This window comes from Crinia signifera, chromosome 3, assembly GCF_055691185.1.
Source record: "Crinia signifera chromosome 3, ASM5569118v1, whole genome shotgun sequence".
Taxonomy (NCBI): Eukaryota; Metazoa; Chordata; class Amphibia; order Anura; family Myobatrachidae; genus Crinia; species Crinia signifera.
This window is the reverse complement of record NC_139219.1, coordinates 296,003,215-296,021,346: the sequence shown is the minus strand read 5'-3', so window position 1 is coordinate 296,021,346 and position 18,132 is coordinate 296,003,215. Positions and strand designations below refer to the sequence as shown.

Genomic DNA, 18,132 nt, shown 5'->3' with positions numbered 1-18,132 from the left:
ACATCTGCTGTGAATACGTAGTGTCCACCTAAAGTTGTTAGGCTTTAGGCTGCAGGAGGTTAGGCTTAGGGGGTGGTTAGGGTTTAGGCTGCGGAAAGGGAGATTATGTTTAAATTGAGGTTAGCTTTAGGCTGAGGGAGGGAAGGTTTTGTTTTGGGGAGGGATAAGGGTTAGGTACCATGGTGATAGGCTGTGGGAGGGGAGGTTATGGTTAAGGTACCTATACATTTATACGATTTTGGCACTATGTCGCCCGATTCCGAAGCACTGGGGTGACACATTGGGGGAAAAGTGTCAAATCCTATGTGCCTAACCCCAGATTGTAATATGACGTGCAGTCCCATGCACATGGAATCGGAGCTGGAGATTGCTAGGGCTGCACTAAGGATTTGTGGGTCGCATACGATACATGCAAAAGGAGTGCAACAATATATCATATGCGATCTGAGACCCCGGCGGCTTCCTGGCAGGCATTTGATGGGGTATTAAATGTGAGGGAGGCAATAAATACCTCACATAGGGCACTATTAGGCACTAAGCGAATGGCTAAGGTTAGGTGGCTGGACGGAAGGTTTGGGTTTAGGCTGCGGAAGGGAAGGTTGGTGTTAAGGCTCACCCTAGCTGCCCCAACCCACCCACTGTAGCATAGCCAGCTTGTTCCTGTGGATCCTGTTGGGGGCCTGCTGGAGGTGGCATTGGCCCTGGTCTCTGGGCAGAAGATGCCGCCACACTGCAAGAGAGAAGGATGGGGTAATGACACTGCTTTAGTGATGGAAGAAAGATCTTGCAGAGCTCAAGTAGACAGAGCTGCTATGTATCTTGCAGCTGACACAATTACTATCTGAACCAGATTATGCGGCAGTTCAGCAAGGGAGAAAAAATGCTTTTAATTGACAGGAGGGACCCCTAGGGCTGTTTCACACACTCCGGCTCCTGCCGGGCGGAAAAACCCTGCACGGCCAAGTGCCGTGCCGCACACAGTAGTGAATAATGGACACGATTGTGTCCATTCACAAGGGACGGCTACGGCCCGGCCGCCCGGTTGCAGCCGGATCCCACTACTGGAAGGGACGGCTGCTGGGCTGTGGCCATTTCTAAACTTCCTTGTGCGGCACGACTTCTCGTCGTGCGGGGATTCAACGCCCTTCAGGAGCCGGAGCATGTGAAATAGCCCAGAATCCGCCACTAGATACAGCCATGTAACATCTGCCAACTTCCGTTTCACTCTGGACCACAATGCATCACTGCACACACCAACCGGCATAATGCACCCTGAGTCGCTAAAGCAGAATTACTGTGCACAATGTAAACTTCAACATTTCAAATTCAAACTTCCACCTGTAGTTTGGTATCTAATCTGTACCAGGAATTCTTGTAAACTCCACCTGTTCCAATTAACCTTTTTAGGAGATTAATGGAAGAAAAAAAAAGACATTTTGTCTGGAGTATAATTTCAAGCAGAATAATTCATTTCTGGTAGAGAAAAGAGAGGTTAGGAATGCGGGTTTCTATATAATGAAACACCAGGAGGAAATTCTGAGGAAATAATGCAGATACAATTATAGGCAAATATTCTGAGCTCCCGGAAATCCCAAGTGCAGCATCTTATTGTCAGTGTCTAATGACATTTTCACTCGGCCAACTGAGACAAAAAAAAAACTGGGAATTGCAGAAAAATAACATTTTGGGTGACATTTTTGTTTTATTGGTTTTCAAAACCAATAAAACAATCTAAAGACAAAACAAGGAAGCGCGCACAAGTTCAGTCATCTGAGAGTAGGAGAGTTATACAAGTGATCCTTCACCAGCAGTGTCTGTAATACGAAAGCCTATCACAGCCCCTTGTGCTGTGTATATCCTTATATGACACAGTGCACGATGTACCCCTTGCACAAACTGTTAATCACACACTTTCCTTGCACCATATAATGTAATAAGCCCTGGCTAGCTGAAAATGGAAATGCAGAGCATGTATACATGCAATGACGGTGCAGTTAGCATCCCAGCAGTTGGGATGCCGAGACTCAAAATACAGTTGCAGGAATCCCAACTCGTGGTCAGAAGACTGGCGGCAGAATAGCTACTGCTGGTGTCCCGATCATAAGAACGCTGGGGAAGGTTATCTTAAGGCTGCGGGTTTGGAGGAGGAGGGGGTTAGGTTTAGATACTAAGAAGGAGGTTTAGGATGTTGGGTAGGAAGGTTAGGGCTATGCACTAACAAGGGGGGTGGGTTAGGCTATGGGGGATGGGTATTCAGTATGCTGTAGGAAGGAAGGAAGGGAGGGTAAGGTTAAGGGGGTGGGTAGGTAGAAAGTAAGTATACTTACCAGATACCTGCCGGGATTTTCTCAGTTGGGATCAGAGGCGTAAGTTCATCACAGCAGCCTGGAGGCAAGGAATTTGGTGCCCACTCTGGGTCTCGGTCAGTCTTACAAGATTCATCGGTTTGCAGAGTTAATCAGCATGCCATGTCACAGTCCAGCAGTAACGGCGGGTGCACTATTGCTTGCAGCAGCGCTGGCTGAGCAGTACACAGCAAAACCCCTATACAAGGTGTTAGCAAGGCTCCTGAGACTATGCAGCAGCAGCAGCAGCGGCGGTTTTGTGGTTGCAAAGCTCTGTTTTCAAGAGCTGCACTCACACTTGGATCCCACTGTGAACCACACAGGTGCTGCTGTACATATAGGTGCCCCTTTAGGACTTGGAGCCTGGAGAAAGGTGACTCCATTGCCTCAGGGAGTTACACCCCTGGTCAGGATGCAGCGGAGTATTAGACCACTGCCATCTAGTCTGCTGATCATCTGTATGCACTGGGCACAATGATTGTGGTACCATCAGCTTTACAAGTAATACCCCTTTTCCCCCTAAAATCCAAGTTTAACCAGTGGTTTCAAGCCATGTCTCATCTTGAAATCCTGTTCACACCGCAAGAATTATATGGTTGGTTGGTACTTTCTCTGCACACTTTAAATAGACCCTATATGATATATCTTCCCTGTATCACTCTCCAAGGCTTAGTAAACATACCTCCCAACTGTCCCTATTTTTGTGAGAGAGTCTCTTTTTTTTGGAACTGTCCCTCCCACTGGCAGCAGTATCCCGTGGTGGGAGGGGCAGTTGGGAGGCCCCCTCTCACTCACTGGTTTGCTTAGCAGAGCAGCGGTGATAGAACTCACAGCATCCATTCTATAGAGAGAGGGACAGAGCACTGGGCATGCCCCCATAGTGATGACAACAGGGGCATGGCTCCCAAATGTGGTATTCCACAAAGTTACGCCCCCTTTTTTAGAGCTCCCATAAGAGTCCCACTTTCAGGGTACAGAATGTTGAGAGGTATGAGTAAGTAGTCCCCAAATTAATAACCAATTGGCTCCTACCTGTCATTTTTAAACAGCCTGTGACATGGCGGTTTAGGCTGATTGGCTTCCACGTTCTCACCCTCCAAGGTTTAGTACATTTGCCCCAACACTAAGCAGGAGAGGTGCCTTGTAGCTGCAGTCTGTGAGGATGATCAGGTGAATTACAGTGTAAAGGTGCCCATACACTAGTAAGATTTATCTTCAAATCTGGCTGGTTGGAATAAAAACATGGTTATGGATGAGTGACAGTTTGGCAGTTTTCCAGCATTTCCAAGCAAATGGTCAACTGTCATTTGCTCTCATCCATAACCATGTTTTTGTTCCAACCAGACAGATCTGCAGATAAATCTGCGTGTGTATGGCCCCCTTAAGACTGCATCATTCTTCCCAGCAGTAATAATAATAACTTTACAATCACGTTTGGGTGGCTGGTGCTGTCTTGGGATGCAGTCGACAATAAAAAGCTCGACAGTCAATAGCCCACTATTGGTCGACAGGCCACAGGTTGACACATGAAAAAGGTTGACACATGTAATAGGTTGACATGGGAAATGTCGACATGAATTTTTCAAATTTTTAACGGAAACAGGTAGTTTTTCATACTTTACTATCCAAGTGGACATAGAGTTAGAATGTAATAGTGTGCTAAGCGTAGTGAGGGGACGTGGGACACTTATACGGTGTCCATATTGACGTATATCGACATAGACACACACAAAAAAAAAAAAATCATGATGACCTTTTCCATGTCAACATATTGCTTGTGTTGATCTTTTCATGTGTCTAGAAATAGCCTGTCGACCAATAGTGTTAACCTATGACCCATAATACTCGCTGCCATGACCTCCTAAAGCATTGCCAAGCTTAAACATCCTTCTGGTTTAGTGCAAGTGCTATAGGCCAGAAGTATAATGATACAGGGATGTTGCTCGGAGTCCCAGGTGTATAACAGTGTCACTGCACACACATACACAGTGCTATAGGCCAGAAGTATAATGATACAGGGACGTTGCTCTGAGTCCCAGGTGTATAACAGTGTCACTGCACACACATACACAGTGCTATAGGCCAGAAGTATAATGATGCAGGGAGTTTGCTCGGAGTCCCAGGTGTACAGTATAATAGTGTCACTGCACACACATACTCAGTGCTGTAGGCCAGAAGTATAATGATACAGGGATGTTGCTCTGAGTCCCAGGTGTATAACAGTGTCACTGCACACACATACACAGTGCTGTAGGCCAGAAGTATAATGATACAGGGATGTTGCTCGGAGTCCCAGGTGTATAACAGTGTCACTGCACACACATACACTGTACTATAGGTCAGAAGTATAATGATACAGGGAGTTTGCTCTGAGTCCCAGGTGTATAACAGTGTCACTGCACACATACTCAGTGCTGTAGGCCAGAAGTATAATGATGCAGGGACGTTGCTCTGAGTCCCAGGTGTATAACCGTGTCACTGCACACACATACTCAGTGCTATAGGCCAGAAGTATAATGATACAGGGATGTTGCTGGAAGTCCCAGGTATATAACAGTGTCACTGCACACACATACACAGTGCTATAGGCCAGAAGTATAATGATACAGGGAGTTGGCTCAGAGTCCCAGGTGTATAACAGTGTCACTGCACACACATACATAGTGCTATAGGCCAGAAGTATAATGATACAGGGATGTTGCTGGAAGTCCCAGGTATATAACAGTGTCACTGCACACACATACATAGTGCTATAGGCCAGAAGTATAATGATACAGGGAGTTTGCTCCGAGTCCCAGGTGTATAACAGTGTCACTGCACACACATACACAGTGCTGTAAGCCAGAAGTATAATGATACAGGGATGTTGCTCTGAGTCCCAGGTGTATAACCGTGTCACTGCACACACATACATAGTGCTATAGGCCAGAAGTATAATGATACAGGGAGTTTGCTCCGAGTCCCAGGTGTATAACAGTGTCACTGCACACACATACACAGTGCTGTAAGCCAGAAGTATAATGATACAGGGATGTTGCTCCGAGTCCCAGGTGTATAACAGTGTCACTGCACACACATACACAGTGCTATAGACCAGAAGTATAATGATACAGGGACGTTGCTCTGAGTCCCAGGTGTATAACAGTGTCACTGCACACACATACTCAGTGCTGTAGGCCAGAAGTATAATGATACAGGGATGTTGCTCTGAGTCCCAGGTGTATAACAGTGTCACTGCACACACATACATAGTGCTATAGGCCAGAAGTGTAATGATACAGGGAGTTGGCTCCGAGTCCCAGGTGTATAACAGTGTCACTGCACACACATACATAGTGCTATAGGCCAGAAGTATAATGATACAGGGAGTTTGCTCCGAGTCCCAGGTGTATAACAGTGTCACTGCACACACATACATAGTGCTATAGGCCAGAAGTATAATGATACAGGGATGTTGCTGGAAGTCCCAGGTATATAACAGTGTCACTGCACACACATACATAGTGCTATAGGCCAGAAGTATAATGATACAGGGAGTTTGCTCCGAGTCCCAGGTGTATAACAGTGTCACTGCACACACATACACAGTGCTGTAAGCCAGAAGTATAATGATACAGGGATGTTGCTCCGAGTCCCAGGTGTATAACAGTGTCACTGCACACACATACACAGTGCTATAGGCCAGAAGTATAATGATACAGGGACGTTGCTCTGAGTCCCAGGTGTATAACAGTGTCACTGCACACACATACATAGTGCTATAGGCCAGAAGTATAATGATACAGGGAGTTTGCTCCGAGTCCCAGGTGTATAACAGTGTCACTGCACACACATACATAGTGCTATAGGCCAGAAGTATAATGATACAGGGACATTGCTCTGAGTCCCAGGTGTATAACAGTGTCACTGCACACATACTCAGTGCTATAGGCCAGAAGTATAATGATAGAGAGTTTGCTTTGAGTCCCAGGTGTATAACAGTGTCACTGCACACATACATAGTGCTATAGGCCAGAAGTATAATGATACAGTGAGTTTGCTCCGAGTCCTAGGTGTATAACAGTGTCACTGCACACACATACATAGTGCTATAGGCCAGAAGTATAATGATAGAGAGTTTGCTCTGAGTCCCAGGTGTATAACAGTGTCACTGCACACACATACTCAGTGCTGTAGGCCAGAGGTATAATGATACAGGGAGTTTGCTCGGAGTCCCAGGTGTATAACAGTGTCACTGCACACACATACTCAGTGCTGTAGGCCAGAAGTATAATGATACAGGGAGTTTGCTCGGAGTCCCAGGTGTATAACCGTGTCACTGCACACATATACACAGTGCTGTAGGCCAGAAGTATAATGATACAGGGACGTTGCTCTGAGTCCCAGGTGTATAACAGTGTCACTGCACACACATACACAGTGCTATAGTCCAGAAGTATAATGATACAGGGAGTTTGCTCCGAGTCCCAGGTGTATAACAGTGTCACTGCACACACATACATAGTGCTATAGGCCAGAAGTATAATGATACAGGGAGTTTGCTCCGAGTCCCAGGTGTGTAACAGTGTCACTGCACACATACTCAGTGCTATAGGCCAGAAGTATAATGATAGAGAGTTTGCTTTGAGTCCCAGGTGTATAACAGTGTCACTGCACACATTTGTAGTGCTATAGGCCAGAAGTATAATGATACAGTGAGTTTGCTCCGAGTCCCAGGTGTATAACAGTGTCACTGCACACACATACATAGTGCTATAGGCCAGAAGTATAATGATAGAGAGTTTGCTCTGAGTCCCAGGTGTATAACAGTGTCACTGCACACACATACTCAGTGCTGTAGGCCAGAAGTATAATGATACAGGGACGTTGCTCGGAGTCCCAGGTGTATAACAGTGTCACTGCACACACATACACAGTGCTATAGGCCAGAAGTATAATGATACAGGGAGTTTGCTCCGAGTCCCAGGTGTATAACAGTGTCACTGCACACACATACTCAGTGCTGTAGGCCAGAAGTATAATGATAGAGGGATGTTTCTCTGAGTCCCAGGTGTATAACAGTGTCACTGCACACATACATAGTGCTATAGGCCAGAAGTATAATGATACAGGGAGTTTGCTCTGAGTCCCAGGTGTATAACAGTGTCACTGCACACACATACATGGTGCTATAGGCCAGAAGTATAATGATAGAGAGTTTGCTCTGAGTCCCAGGTGTATAACAGTGTCACTGCACACACATACTCAGTGCTGTAGGCCAGAAGTATAATGATACAGGGACGTTGCTCGGAGTCCCAGGTGTATAACAGTGTCACTGCACACACATACACAGTGCTATAGGCCAGAAGTATAATGATACAGGGAGTTTGCTCCGAGTCCCAGGTGTATAACAGTGTCACTGCACACACATACTCAGTGCTGTAGGCCAGAAGTATAATGATAGAGGGATGTTTCTCTGAGTCCCAGGTGTATAACAGTGTCACTGCACACATACATAGTGCTATAGGCCAGAAGTATAATGATACAGGGAGTTTGCTCTGAGTCCCAGGTGTATAACAGTGTCACTGCACACACATACATAGTGCTATAGGCCAGAAGTATAATGATAGAGAGTTTGCTCTGAGTCCCAGGTGTATAACAGTGTCACTGCACACACATACTCAGTGCTGTAGGCCAGAAGTATAATGATACAGGGACGTTGCTCGGAGTCCCAGGTGTATAACAGTGTCACTGCACACACATACACAGTGCTATAGGCCAGAAGTATAATGATACAGGGAGTTTGCTCCGAGTCCCAGGTGTATAACAGTGTCACTGCACACACATACTCAGTGCTGTAGGCCAGAAGTATAATGATAGAGGGATGTTTCTCTGAGTCCCAGGTGTATAACAGTGTCACTGCACACATACACAGTGCTATAGGCCAGAAGTATAATGATACAGGGAGTTTGCTCTGAGTCCCAGGTGTATAACAGTGTCACTGCACACACATACATAGTGATATAGGTCAGATGCATAATGATACAGGGATATTGCTCGGAGTCACAGGTATATAACAGTGTCACTGCACACACATACATAGTGATATAGGTCAGATGCATAATGATACAGGGATATTGCTCGGAGTCCCAGGTGTATAACAGTGTCACTGCACACACATACTCAGTGCTATAGGCCAGAAGTATAATGATACAGGGATGTTTCTCTGAGTCCCAGGTGTATAACAGTGTCACTGCACACATACTCAGTGCTATAGGCCAGAAGTATAATGATACAGGGATGTTTCTCTGAGTCCCAGGTGTATAACAGTGTCACTGCACACACATACACAGTGCTGTTGGCCAGAAGTATAATGATACAGGGAGTTGGCTCCGAGTCCCAGGTGTATAACAGTGTCACTGCACACACATACCCAGTGCTGTAGGCCAGAAGTATAATGATACAGAGAGTTTGCTTTGAGTCCCAGGTGTATAACAGTGTCACTGCACACACATACACTGTACTATAGGTCAGACGCATAATGATACAGGGAGTTTGCTCGGAGTCCCAGGTGTATAACAGTGTCACTGCACACACATACCCAGTGCTGTAGGCCAGAAGTATAATGATACAGGGAGTTTGCTCCAAGTCCCAGGTGTATAACAGTGTCACTGCACACACATACACAGTGCTGTAGGCCAGAAGTATAATGATACAGGGAGTTTGCTCCAAGTCCCAGGTGTATAACAGTGTCACTGCACACACATACACTGTACTATAGGTCAGACGCATAATGATACAGGGAGTTTGCTCGGAGTCCCAGGTGTATAACAGTGTCACTGCACACACATACACAGTGCTGTAGGCCAGAAGTATAATGATACAGGGAGTTTGCTCCGAGTCCCAGGTGTATAACAGTGTCACTGCACACACATACACAGTGCTGTAGGTCATACAGGGACGTTGCTCCAAGTCCCATTGTCCAGCCCAGTGTCACTGCACACACAATCCCATTGATGACATTTCATACCTGTTCTCTTTGTATCTCCTGACAAATAGCAGAATAAAAAAAAAAAACACATATCTGCTCAGCAGGGTAACCGGAAAATACCCGGCAGCGAAGTGATTACCGAGGACACATTTGCCATGGTCGCTCTTTATTGCTGTCCTATTTTATTTTTTAAAATATCTCTCTCTCTCTCTCTCTTGTCACTGTTAATGGCCAGTGCAGTGCCGTGTTTACAGCTTATCTTCCCAGCAGGGACGGGATTACATAAAACATTAACCCTTTCAGCACATTACCGGAAAATTTTCTGTTAATCTTTTTTTTTTTCTTCCAAATCCATACTGATGGGTCGTTTATGTTTGTTTCAGTTATTTTCCGTGTCCCGCACGTGTTACACATTGTCTAACAGCGATTGATTAACAGGACAGACCTTGATAGCCGATCACCCGCTGCTAAGCAGAGCAGGCTATCCCTAAATTGGCATCTTCACAAAGTACTAGCTGTCAGCTAATCTGATCATTTATGATGGGGTTCTGGAGATTATAGGGTCACATGGAAGCAGAACAGGTTATCCAGTCAGTAGAATCCTCTTATTGCGGGGTCGTCACTCTTGTGCGACACTGAGGGCTACGGATGTGTTTTTCCTTGGTCTATAGCACACCTGCTAGTTACAGTAATCATACAGAGATGGTTGTAAATCACATCGCGTCCAAATTTCTGCTCTTCTGACGTGGCAATTAGATTGACTGTTGCTCTTTTATATGGTAATGGTATATACGGTCAGTGTCTAGGTAGACAGTTGAAAGGTCAACAACTAACGGTCGACAGCCAGAAGATCCACATGGTTAAAAAAAGTCGACATTCATTAAGTGGCCATGGACAAAAGGTCGACGCTATCAATATGTCGACATTAAAAAAGGTTGACGTGAGTTTCATGTTGTTCTTTGGTGTCTATGGCAATGTAGGTCAGCATGGACACCCTATAGGTGTCCCGCATCCCCTCGCCTGGCGACTGCAGCTTCAGGCACTATTATAATCTAACTCTACACCCATGTGGATTGTAAAATAGTTTTTAGAAAAAAAAAACATGAAAAGCCCATGTCAACCTTTTTTCCCCATGTCAACGCTTTGTCCATGTCAACCTTATGTATGTCGATCTTTTGTCCATGTCGGCCTTCTGACTGTCTACCAATAGTGGTCTCCCTTTTGACTGTCGAACTAGACAGGGAGGACCTAACGACTGGATACCCTTTTATTTGTACTAACCTTGTTTGTTTTTGGAGGAAGGGCATTCATTCAGTTGGGTATATTAATAATAGGGGTTTTTATATAACTTTCATAATAAAGGCAAAAATTGATATGAACAAAAAACTATTTTTTAACACAATCTGTTTCTGTGTATATATTTAATATATCTTCAAAGATGTCCCAGTGGACCTACAATTCTTCCCCTAATCCTTACCCCAATTATATCCCCCAGTGCCTAACCCTAACCTACCCATCCCCACAGCATAATCCTACCTTCCTGCAGCAACCTAACCCTAACTGGTGGCTTCCTTAAACTGTGGATATTTAACATGGCAGCATTCCAAATGTCAACATTGTGAACGTGTCGACAGTTTGAGGATGTTGATCTAGTACCTGTAGACATTTTGAACTGTTTTGATGTTGACATTGTGGTGTCAACATTCTTAATGTCTACATGGTTACTGTAGACCATTTGATCTGGTATGAGTTGTGCAACCTGAGATCCAAAAATAGTTTCTGATCTTGAAGTTTGACAAAAGGCTATAATAGTAGAGGGTTGCTGGCTTAGCTTGGGTAATACCACATGCACATTGCTGAATAGCATCCTGCAAGGGAAAGAATAGTCAGTTATGCTGCCCATACATATGTGAGATATCGCATACAATCCTTCGATTTCTACCACATCTGGCCAATAAATCGAATGATTGTATGCATTTTTAAGGGGACAATCGACGCGATGCGCGGGCATGCCAGTTGAATGTCGGGTCTCAAGATCTTATGTGCTGCTCATTATATCTATCGAATCGCAGGAGCGATCGCATGTGGTTTTTAACCACATGCAATGCTCAAATGCGATCCGCAGGTGGGGGCGGAGGGAACGCATTTTCAACAGCGTGGGAATGGGGAGAGGGGGCCGGAGGGACCGTTGGTGGCATAGGAAATGGCGGGCAGAGGGCGGCGTTATGTAGCGCAAGAAGCGCTAGCGGGTGGCGGGGGTCTGTCAGCGGTGGCGGCAGAAGTGTTTAAAACACTGGGCAGCCCTCTGTTTGGCTGAGCTATCTGAGCGGCACCAGTGTTTAAACAATTCTGCCGCCACCACTGACTGACCCCTGCCGCAGCGCTAGCGCTTCTTGCGCTACATAACGGCACCCTCTACCCGCCCTCTTCCATCACCCGATGTGCCATCTCAAGATGGCATGCAACATCGGGTGCTACAAAGGGGACACTTTAGCACCACAAGATGCGATCAGGTTCGATGGACATCGCACTGCGATGTCGCATCGAATCCGATCGCACATATGTATGGGCAGCAGTAGATTTATTATTGAACAGCGATTATGCCAAATGCCCCATATCCAAATCTTTGTGCCTGACCAGCCACTGAAATACTCAATATTTTCAGTAAACTTATGATGAATTCTGACAGACTTCTGGTTGTTAGCAGACCTGTATAGTGTATTCACATACACCACAGGTTCCATATTCCAAGTATTATGCAAGGAAGATGATTAGCACAGGTTAATTGGCATCTACAGCAAACTCATCTTAAAGAACATCAGGACAGGATCAAAGTAGGCAAACTGATATCCAGATACTGATAGTACCTCATCAGTGCGAAGGGCAAAAGCAAGTTAATTCATTAATTGTCAAATCTTGTCGATGCGGTCATGACCTGAAGTATCAAGATGGCATATTTAGCTTTGCGATGTCTTTCCGGGCTGGCACGCAGTCCATTCATAGTATGCCAGCATATTGTTCCCGGTCAGCCAGGAGATGCATCTGGGCCAGCGGGTGCTGAGACCTGTCCCCTCTACTGCTCCACAGTGCTCGTCTCAGCCAGCTGCTGATTCATGATCCTGCTCTCCACAGTGCACTGCTCGTTCGGGCCTTCTTCCTCCATGCCATAGTTCAGGGGTGGGCCATACGCGCGAACCGCTCGCATATGGCCCGCCGCTCCTGAGTCCAGCACAAAGAGAAGTGGCCCCCACAATGCTTACAAGCGGAACGGTGAGGTCCCGCCCATGCATGACTGGCGACGTGCCATCCCCGCACAGCATTACTGGGAGTGTGGGAGGGGATGCAGTCACGTGGCCGCCGCACCAACCAATGGCGGGGAGCCGGCTGCAGCGTGACCGTGTCCCCTCCCACACTCCCAGTAATGCTGAGCGGGGATGGCGCGGTCATGTATCGGCGGCGGCGGGACTAGTGAGCACGAGCAGCAACGCAGGCACTTAAAAAGTCAGAATCCTCTTGTCCTGACTCCCCTCTGGCAGGCTCCACCGCTGTAAAAGTAAGGCACTGCTGCAGTCAGTGTTCAATTTGTAAAAATATATTATATTTTGTATGACTGGCACTCTTATAAATATACCATGTAAAAATTATAAGGCTCATGCTGGGGTGACATCCAAATAAGGGGCATAAATCAGTCCCATTGATGGCCCTGCCAACCTGTGCTGCCGCAGCTGCCACTAAAGCGAGCCGGGGTATTTCCGCCCTCCTCCTGTGATGTGAGTGACATGCTAGGGGGCGGAGTGGAGCTTCTTGTTTCTTGGTGGGGGTCGGAGGCAGCTGTGTTAAGGTAGAATTGCTGCTGGGGGTGGGGGGAATGCAAAATAGAGGTAGAAGCTACCTCCATTTTACATCCCATCTCCCCCAGGACCCAGACAGCAGCATATACAGATGGAGCCATCCTCGTCTAGCCCTCTCTGGAGAGCCATGGTGAGACAAGGTCTCTTGGTCTCAGCTGCAATACAATACATAGAACCATACAGTTGGAGTAGGGGATTAGCAGAGAAATCCGATTACTCAATTAATCTTATTAAAGGGTGAGATGAGGATGGCTCCATCTGTATACAAGATATTTTGTGTGCGGCCCTCGAATATTTCCTGGAAGTGTAAAGCGGCCCCCCCAGCCAAAATAGTTGCCCACCCCTGAATAAGACAATAAAATAATTAAAAATAACAGTTGCAAAAATTGTTGCATTTTGGTTATTAGTTGATGTGTGTGTGCGGTCTAGAACCCGTAGCACTTCCGACAGGGAAAATAGTGTCCCCCGCCTCTTCAATGCTGCTGTTTCCGGCAGCATTGAAGGCAGATGCGACTTTATAACAAGGTGTAGTTGGGTGTGACTCACAAGCCAGTCCCTATATAGATGTATCTGGGAGGTAAATGCATTTAGCTGCAATGTAAAGGCGCACTGAGCAGATTCTAGTGTAATGGCTTTCAGAAACTTTTGGTCCCTTGACGTGGGCTGCAAGCTTAAATGTTTGGATCGAAATATTACATAATCCCCTCTATTTTATTTGCTACATACAGTGCAAACAGATTTGCAGTATATTTTTTTTTTTTTTTTTTTAAATAACGTTTTTTATTAGGCAAAGGTGATGGTACAGAGATGATCACAGTCCAGCTGTTATACAAGATTATCTAGATATCAAGTATCACAATTTGCCAAATTTTACAATGTAGTCAGACTATAGAGAAGAAAGAACAATAAGAAGAGAACAGAGCACTGAGTGAAGAGAGAAAGAGAGAAGAAGCGGAACGTTTCTAGCAGAACGGGAGGTCTCCACGTCTCTATGTATTATTGCGTGGTATTCTTATGAAGACCCCGCAGTAGCTTTTTGTAGGAGGGGAGAACGTCCGTAAAAGAAGAAGAAAAGAAGGGGGAGAAGAAGGGAGAGTCTGGGGGGGAGCTGAGGTGGGGATAGGGAGGGTGGAGGGGTGTGGGGCGGTCTCCATCATCATGGGGGGTCGAATGGGGGTGACGAGTGCTGTTGGGACAGCCAAGGGGACCAAACCTTGTGAAAAGATTTGAGTGAGTGACGTATGTTAGCAGTGATAAACTCCATCTTGTAGACGTACCATATCCGTGAGAGCATTGCCTGCAGAGGGGCCAAAGTGGGTTTCCTCCAATCGGCTGCGATTTGACAAGTTACAGCCGAGGAGATATGTCTTAATAACTTGTGTTGGTGTGAGTTAAGTACCGGGGGTTTTAGTGGGAGTAAAAAATACTTGGGGTCGGCTGGCATGGCCACTCCCAGCAGGGTTGTCAGCAGGTCCACCACTTCCCTCCACACTCCAGCAATTTTCGGGCAAGTCCACCAAATGTGGAGAAAGTTACCTTCCGCAGGGCACCCTCGCCAACATCTGTCGGACACATCAGGGAACATCTTATGTAGTCTAGAGGGAACGTAATACCAGCGATATAAAAGTTTGTATGTGTTTTCTTTGATTTTAACACAGATCGAGCTAGAGGCCGCGTTGTCGCGTATTTCCTCCCAGTCTTCATCGTCCAGGGATGAGCCAAGGTCTCTTTCCCAAGCTAGTTCGTGTTGGGCCCTAGACGAGGAAGTGTGAGTGTCCAACAAGGAGTAAATCGCAGAAATTAGTCCCCTAGATGTATTGCGTTTCCAACAGATGTATTCGAATGACGTCAGAGGCCTGGCTGTTAGGGTGGATAGGATTTTAGAGTGGAAGTGGCGGATCTGAAGGTAGCGAAAGAAATCTGTGTTAGGAATCGCCGAGCCCCCTCGAATATCAGAGAACTAAGGAAAAGTTGTGGTATCTGTTATATCGTTTAAGTAGAAGATGCCCTCTTTCAACCAGTTGGACAGGGTGGAGCGACCCAAGCCGGGAGGGAAAACCGGGTTATGACAGAGTGGTATCAGTGGGGAAGGGAGCGGGGCTAAATTGTGCGTTTTGTTCACTCTATCCCAGACCACAAGGGCACGAGAAATTACCGGGTGTGAGACAACTGAGCGTGGGCGTTTCGGTCTAGGTAGCCAGAGAAGGGATGACATTGTGGACAGACCTATGTCCTCGGATTCAATGTTCACCCAGACCTTACATGTACCCCATGGATTGCACCACTGCACCGACTGGGACAGGCTCGAGGCGTAATAGTATCGCCTGAAATCTGGGATCCCCAGTCCACCCCGGCAGGAGGGTTTTTGCAGTAATTTTAGTCGTATGCGTGGGCGCTTTTTGTCCCATATAAATTGGGATGATTGATATTGTAATGTTTTGAATACGTAGGGGGGAATGTATATAGGGAGGGTCTGAAAGAGGTAAAGCAGGCGCGGGAGAATGTTCATTTTAATTGAATTTATTCTGCCTATCCACGAGATGAAGTAAGAGGACCAGGTAGAGAGGTCAGTTTTTATTGAGTCCAACAGCCTTGGGAAGTTAGCCTGAAAGAGTTGGTGATAATGGTGAGTTAGATATATGCCTAGGTACTTGACCTTTTTTTTGTTCCAGTTGCATGGTAATAGGGTCACTAAGTCCGTTTTCAGGGGTCCAGGAACATGGAAGTCGAGAACCTCAGTTTTCTGTACGTTTATTTTGTAACCTGAATGTTGGGAATATTGTTGTATTTCGGATAGTAGGGAGGGGACGGAATTCTTTGGGTCAGAGAGGGTCAAAAGTACGTCATCTGCATATAGTGCTATTTTGTGCTCTGAGGAGCCAATTTTAATGCCGTGTATGGTTGGATTATTGCGTATCCTTGCCGCCAAAGGCTCCATAACAAGGGCGAAGATCAGTGGGGATAGGGGGCATCCCTGTCGGGTGCCATTGGTTATATTAAAGCGGTCGGAGCTTGTCCCGTTGACTACAACCCGGGCGGTCGGTGTGCGGTATAGGGCTTTGATCCCTTCTAAGAAGGGTCCCTTGATGCCCACCCTTTCCAAAACTGCGAAGGCAAACGACCACGATATACGGTCGAATGCCTTTTCTGCGTCTAGGGATAGCAGCAGGGCGGGATTTTTCTGTTTTTGGATGACATGGATGAGATCAATCGCCCGTCTCGTGTTATCCGATGCCTGGCGTCCGGGAATGAAGCCTACTTGGTCTGGATGGACGAGGGATGGGAGTAACATCGCCAGGCGCCCGGCTAGAACTTTTGCATAAAGTTTTAAGTCAACGTTTAGCAGCGAGATCGGTCTATAGTTCGCGCAGTTAGTTGGGTCTTTGCCCGCTTTGGGGATCACCACTATATCCGCCAGGGTTGTCTCAAGGGGAAAGGACGCGCCTTCAAGTATGTTATTAAATAGGGTCGCGAGATGTGGGGATAGTTCTTTTGCAAAGCGTTTGTAGTAAGTGGCCGTAAAGCCGTCCGGGCCCGGGGCTGCGTGAGATCGCATAGAGCGAATTGCAGTGATAACTTCTTCCGTTATTTTCCCATTCAGGGATTCGAGTTGCGCCTCTGACAGGGCCAGGAGGGGGGTGTCTGTAAGATACGTGGGTAGCTCGTCTCGGTCGGGGGTGCGTGTAGAGGGGGGGGTCTTCAAATTGTAGAGGGAATCATAAAAAATTCGGAATTCCTTTGCTATTTCCTTGGGGTCATATGTATGGGTTCCTAATGTTGTGGAATGTATCTTTTCAATCATCCTGGCAGCCTGTTGACGCCTAAGTTTATTAGCTAATAGCGAGTCGATTTTATCCGCTTTATCATAAAAACGTTGCCTGAGTTTTACGAGGATATTAGCCGCTCGTTGGGACAGGAGTGTGTTTAATTGGCCTCTAACGGCTTCAATCTGGGACAAAAGGTCGGGGGAAGGGGTGCTTTTGTGTTGGTCCAGTAAAGTAGTCAGCTGTAGTTCTAACACTTGTATCTGTGAGGCCCATTTCTTCCGAATGGAAGACACCTTAGAAATTATCACGCCTCTGATCGTCGCTTTATGGGCCTCCCAGACAATGCCCACAGGGGTCTCTGGAGTGGAGTTTTCTTTAAAGTAATTGGTGATGGCTAATTTGACCTCCTTCAGGGAGGAGGGGTGGGTTAATAAGGAATCGTCTAGTCTCCATCTATGTGCACCTGGGGGGCGGTCGTAAAGGGTAAGCTCGAAGTGGGTACCTGCATGATCTGTCCAAGAGAACGGTACTATACCTGCTTCTCTAGCCTGTGGTATAAGAGAGGAGGAAATGAGGAGCATGTCAATTCTGGAGTACTGTTGGTGGGGGGCTGAGAAGTGGGTGAAATCTTTAGTGTGTGGGTGCGATAGTCGCCAGGAGTCACGTAATCCATAGTGTTTCAAAGCGGCAGTGAGGGTGCGTGTGGACCTGGTGACCTCAGCTGTTTGGGTGCGGGAGAAGGAGTGGGTTTTGTCTAGCAATGGATCTATGACGGTATTGAAATCCCCTCCAATAATAATGTGGCCTTGAGCTACCTTGTTCAATCTTTTAAAGAAGGTATCAAAAAACTGGGATTGATCCTGATTGGGGGCATAGAGTGAGACCAAGGTCACCGTCAACGACCTGATGTTTCCTATGAGGATGAGAAACCTGCCTTCTGGGTCAGTAATTGTTTTAATCAGGGTAAAGGGTACATCATTGCGTAATAGGATGGCGACTCCACGTTTTTTGCAATCCGCTGATGCAAAAAAGGTGTTAGAGAAGGAACGACCCCTTAGCTGAGAGTGGTTACCTGTAAGGTGTGTTTCTTGCAGAAAAACAACAGATGCTTTCTCCCTTCTGCAAGCTCCCAGGAGAGTCGTTCGTTTTCTAGGGGAGTTCAATCCATTAACATTTATGGATAGAAATTTAAGGGCCAT

At 46.5% G+C, this 18,132-nt stretch overlaps 1 protein-coding gene across 2 annotated transcripts in view; it reads left to right on the top strand.

Moving 5' to 3' along the window:
* The window catches only part of EIPR1 (EARP complex and GARP complex interacting protein 1), a 248,516-nt gene that overhangs the window by 113,438 nt on the left and 116,946 nt on the right, over positions 1-18,132 (top strand). The window lies entirely within an intron of this gene.